General features: G+C 48.0%; 1 protein-coding gene across 1 annotated transcript in view; it reads right to left on the minus strand.

Annotated features, from left to right (window-relative positions):
• Positions 1 to 6,113, minus strand: part of ZBTB16 (zinc finger and BTB domain containing 16) — a 72,120-nt gene that overhangs the window by 57,317 nt on the left and 8,690 nt on the right.

Here is a 6,113-nt window from a genome sequence, read left to right on the forward strand (position 1 = left end):
TAAAAAAAAAAAGAAGTGAGTCATGCAGACAGATTTCCCCTTTAATTCCTGTATTGTTTTTTCTCTCTGCATTTCTGGCTTTTCAAATGGATGCACCAATGAGAGCGGGGGCTCCGATTTCGTTCCACCACTGCTGCGATGGGTGATTGTGGCTATTCCTTGTGGAGATAGCCACGTTGGACATTCCTCTCCCTCCAGAGGTGATTTCTCACCTGGAAGGAGCCTTGTAAGAAGCATCTGGTGATGTACAGCATCCTTCCTCAGGGTTACAGCCAGTCTCACATGCTGGCTCCCATCATGCATGGGTGAGCCTCCGAAGTCAACAGAAGGAGTTTCCTGCACTTCCACAGTGCTGATCCCAGCCCAGAAATGTGGTAGAGGCTGAGCCTCGGCTGGATGGAAGGTGCTCATGGCACGAGGCTGTCCTCCATCAGGACCCGGGGACAGATCTTCTGTGCTGCTCCCCTGCATCACTAAATATCAGCATCTCCCACAGAGCCCACGCAGCCACCTCCCTTCCCAGGCGCATTACTGGAGCATTTAAAATCAAGGGCAGGGGCCAAGGAGAAGCCCTGGAGACAGCAGAGGCCGCATCCCAACCCCTCATCCCACACAATCCAACAGCATCACTCACATTATTTTACCACTCGCCTCTCCCCCGCGACGGGAGGCAACGGGCGGCTGTCAGACAGCCCTGTTCTGCACGTGTAACACCGCACTGAGGGAGCAAAAATCAATAGCTGCTGTTGCACCTTCTCCTGTAAGATCATGACTCTGTTTCAGGAGGATACGAGCCTCCGAAGCGCAGCCTTGGCAAACAGAACATTGCTCAACTGTTCTGCAGGCAGGTGTCATAAACAAGCAGGCACATGGCAAACATATTGATTTCCCGGACCTTATCGCGCAGCAACCAGTGCTCAGTTACCAGGCTACTTTAATATGTAATTTACTGCGAGAAGGGAGAGCGAGACTGAGGGTGTCTGAAATATTTACTGTAGAATCGACGGGAAGGTTGAATGCGTGCGGGCTGCAGGCAAACGGAGGCGAGGGGCGCGTCGTGGCCATCAGTATTTCCCAACTATCCAAAAAGCCCCTCTCCACCACGACAAACTGTTTACACAGATGCTATTAATCTTCTTCTGCAACTGTTTACGCTATGAAAATATAGTCTCAGCTGCCCGGGCTCTCCATCACCTTCATTTAAATTCAGATGCTTAATTTCTGTCAAAACAGAACCCACTGAAATTACTGCCATCCATTTCTGGCGCTCGGTTTGCCTTGTGATCCCACTGCCCACCCCACGAAGCAGGAGGAAACCGTGGGAAGGTACTGGAATTTGGATGCTCTTTCTGATCTATTCCAGCCTACCTGCAAACAGCCATAAAGCAAAGACTGAAAGCACCCATTTACAGATGCTGCAGTGCTCAGCTCTGATTATCTCCACCTCCTCACGTTTCTCCACCAGATTGGCACTAAACTTCACCACTGCACCCTTACCTGGAGGAGCTGCTCTGCTGTGGTGTCATAGCCATCACTACCTGCACTGTATTAACCCGGATTGTAAAAACACCATCACCCATCGGGTTATGAAAGTACAGCTCTTCAGTGCTGCTGAGCAAACAGCTGAAGATAACGTAATGTGTAATGCACCAAATGCAACCCTTGCTTTCAGAGTAGTTCATGAATTCAGCATCAGGCACAAGAGATCATATAACAAGCCTGTTATAAACCTCAGCTATACCTGGCACGCATTATTACACACAGATAGGCAAACAAACATGGGACAGCCCCCACTATGTGCACCCAAAAGCACGGACTGGTCTATCAATGCAGAGACAGAGTCAGCGCCTACAACAGGACAGCATTACTGCAACAGCAAGAATGGGCTGCTGGAGGATCACACCTGGAGACAGCGACTTTCAATTAAATAAAAACACAACCGCCTACGAATAGTTGGGTATGAAAGCCAGCAGGGCTGCCTCACAGCTGCAGAGGTACAGCAGGAGGAGGAATGCTTTCCTCCATGCAACAACACTTGGGCAATTTCGCATTTAAGAGCAATTTGCAAACGCAGCGCTGGCGGATCCTTTGGTTGCACCTATTAGAGTTTGCATTTTCATAGCACAAACTTTTTAAAAATCCCCTTTATACAGTGTCTTTAAGTAGATCTTTTGGAATTTACAAGATAAATACTGGTAATTTGATTCTTATCTTCTTCAAATCCAATTCTAAGCCAATTCTGTGTAAAGGACACTAATTATAGCCTGCAGGGAAAGAAAAGGTAACCCATCAGTGAGAATACACTTGAAACATTTAAAAGGGTATGGGACATTGAAAAGTTAAATAGATTTCAAAGCTGCTCTTGCAGGAACAATAATTTGTTATGTGAGAATTCTCCTCCGCATGATTTCTCTCCCTCGTATGGGATTTTTTTGTGATCATCTCAGCGTTGCACTGAAAATAACTGCAGTCAGTTTTGCATCTAGTTTGGGAGCATTTTGTTTGCAGATCTTAAGACAGTTCAATCTGTCTGAGAGCAAAGCTAAGTACAGATAACAATAAGAACAATCAAATCTTTATGCAAAGACAGACACATTAATTTTTTACCCCTCTTGGCGCTCTTCAGAAGAACAGTCTCAAATGAGGGACTATTTTGCTTTAAAGAAAAATATTTTTCAGAGCTTCTGCTCCAGCAATACGTGCAACACTTCAGACACATGTTTACAGCACGCTAGTTAGAAAACTGCTACCGTGCAATTGCAAGGTAATGTTTTACCCTGGTTGCTCTGCAATGAACGGCCCGCTACAATGCAAACAGACATCTTCAACCAGCCCAAGGAGGAATGCTTTGTGGTTACAACGCTGTGCTTATAACTCCATGCTCCTCTGCAGGCCTTTTTTCCTGATGGCATTATGATAGTGAAACATTTTTGAAAGCAGAGGGCACCCCCAGGAAGAGCATTCCAAATGCTGGGATGAACGTAAGAGGCGTTCAGGAAACATGGAGACGTGGCACATGCCATTAGCAGACGTGGTGGTGATGGGTTGGTGGTTGGACTAGATGATCTTAGAGGTCTGTTCCAACCTGAATGATTCTGTGATAGAAAGGTCTGAGCTGATACAAATAGGGCTATACTCTGGGAGCTGAGCAGCTCTGTTGCTCCCGGAGCTGCCAGAGAGTACCCAGCCATGGAGCACAGTGGGAGAGCTCATCAGCAACCTCTGCACAACGTTATTTGATTGTTACAGCACCTATAAAATAATAAAACCCTGCTCCACAGCGCAGGTCCAGGATGTGGAATATGTTGCAGGAGGAAATAAAGGGAATGGGCCGTCCAAGCAGCGCAGTGCTGGGCAGTGGGCTGTGGCCCTAACAACAGCCCCGCAGGCACTCGGTGACTGCACCCAGAGGTGGCAGCTCTGGGAGCTGTCAGTGCACAAGGTCTTGTCCTGAGCCTCACAGAATCATTAGGGCTGGAAAAGACTTCTAAGGTCATCAAGTCCAACTCCAACCCACCCCACTGTGCTCACTGACCGTGTCCCTCGGTGCCACATCTCCATGGGCTTCTTGAACACCTCCAAGGATGGTGACCCTTCCTCCCCCCCCATACATCCCTGGGCAGCCTGCTCCAGTGCCCAACCACTCTTTGGAGAAGAAACTGTTCCTGACATCCAGCCTGAACCTCCCCCGGTGCAATGTGAGGCCATCACCTCCCATCCTATCCTTAAATGCCCAAATGCTCATTATCCAATCCCTCCTTTGTTCACAACTTCAGAAGGCTGCAGGTAGGGATGTTCTCAGTCTGACATTACAGCACTTTCAGTGAGCCGTGCCCAGTGCGTTGCCTGCCCCAATGCAACCCTGCAGCTGCTCCTGCAGCTCACAAAGCAGGCTTTTCTTTTTTCTTTTTATGCCCCCAAAATCATGTATGCAAACATTTCCTATTTGTCTGCTTCCATGATTCAGTAATTCAAGCTTAAGCAATAAGAAGTGCAGAGAAGTGCAGTAATCCACATATTTGTGTGAAATAATAATAAACTCACGCCTTCAATGGCTTTGGAGTGCTATGCTATTAAGACATTTTCCTTTTCTCACATTGAATGCAAAATACAGTTATTTCAAAACGGTAAAAGAATCAGCTCATTAGTTAATAACGAGGAAAACAAATCCTACCAAGGGAGAGTGCAGTGGATGGAGAATAACGCAGGAACTGAGTCGACATGCAGAAAGAAGAGAAAAACCAACCCATGCACAACACGTTGCTGCTTTCTGCCTTTAAAATATCTGAATCCAACAGGAGGGTGGGGGGGAGGGGGTGGAAACGGACACAGTTCAGCCTTTGGTTTGGTCCTTTTCAATACAGCTCCATCACAGCATAACAGGCGCCTTGCAAAGGCAAATTTATTTAGATGGTGAGGAGATGCCAGCGCAGCCTGGGTTTATCGCAGAGCTAATGGATGGAAAAGCAGCCAAAAAAGACAACACCGTGCCAATGGCTCATCAAGAAGAAAACCCAAACCCCCTGGCACTGAACATCGGGTCCTTTTCTGCTCGCTCTCGGTTTCATGCAGGGGATTGAGCACCGAAGATGCAAAAAAAAACCCAAACCCCAACATTCACAGCCTGAACATAAGAGAAATTTCAGCAAACCAAACCAAAAAGCACAACACAATGACCCGTGAGACCTGCGCTACACACAGCACTACATGGGGCTTTTTTTTGTTTTCTTGCGTTGTAGTTCTGGCAGGAAGAAAGTCTCCATTACTCGCTTTAGGTCAGTGATTCTTATCAGTCCCCACCAACTGCATCTGTGGGCAGCACCGAACATCCAAGCAAACGAAGGGGGGTGGGAGGGAGGAGAGAAAAACAAACTGCGTTCGCCTCTTGTCCTTGGCCTGCATTACCTGACCACTGTCACGAGGCGAGCAAACGGGCTGCGGTGCATTCATACCTGTGGCCACACAATGAGGCATTGTGTGTGCTTTCAATGACCCCCTCCCCGACACACGTATCACTGTCAGGAAGCCGGCCATGGCTTCCGTTCACTTAGCAACAAAGGTGCTAATTAGGGAGCTGCCTTCCACCTCCAACGGGTGGTGGATGCTGCCTGTGGCGGGGCTGGATGGGGACACTGATACTGGGATGGAGATGTTGGTACTACGATGCTGATACCCCTACCCTGACCATGCACTGAACCCAATGCTCTGAGCTGCCCAGCTCTGCTCTTTTGCTGTCTTCTCCTGTTTTTGCTGGATGAATCTATTCTGGAATCATGAGGTCGGGCACGTGCCTCCATCCTGTGCAAAGCAGTGGCAGCGCAGCCCCCTCCCCACACACATCCCAGCACCTGCTCTGGGGCAGCCCATCTCAGCTCCCACCCCAATAAATAATGCATCGGCCAGCCCTAATTAACACAAGGGAAGGATGATATACATTTCTTCGTTGCTTTAAGTTACATTTGGTTAGACACTGAGGGAAGAGCTGCCTCTAGCTAACGGGTCAGATAAGCCAGAAATCAATACCAGTGACTGCCTCTGCATTCTTAAATCTCACACCTCACGCTGCCAGCACGGTGCTGGGGAGCTGAGGGTGCCCCACTTCCTCCAGGGCCCTCCACCCCCAAAATGCAAAAAAAAAACCTTAAAACCAGTGAAAACCTGCCTGTCGCCCAAGTTCAAATTAACCAAAATGCCTGTGGACAGCAAGATGAAATAAGAGCATGCCCTCCAACCCTGCCCTACAAGAAGAGACAAAGCCCCCCAAATAGGCTCCTGCTTAAAAATATCAGCAAGTTATCACTTTTTTCTGCCAGTGGGAAAGTCCTGGGGTTAAAATTTTCCCCTTAAAGATCCCTTTGGGAGGGAAACAGGGCTCCTGCCGACCGACCCACAGCCAAGAGATGGCCACAGGTGGATGTGGCCAAAGATGCTGTGCATGCCAAAAGCCCCCAGCAGCCACATGGCCCCTCTCCTTCGCAGAAGCGCTCTCTGTCACCACTTTGGATATTTTCTAAGAAAAAGGAGGAAGGAAGAAAGAAAAGAGGAAGTCACTCTGTTACTGGTAAAAAAAATAATATACATATATATATATATATATATATATATATAATAAA

The sequence above is a fragment of the Meleagris gallopavo genome, chromosome 26, assembly GCF_000146605.3.
Source record: "Meleagris gallopavo isolate NT-WF06-2002-E0010 breed Aviagen turkey brand Nicholas breeding stock chromosome 26, Turkey_5.1, whole genome shotgun sequence".
NCBI classification, from domain to species: domain Eukaryota; kingdom Metazoa; phylum Chordata; class Aves; order Galliformes; family Phasianidae; genus Meleagris; species Meleagris gallopavo.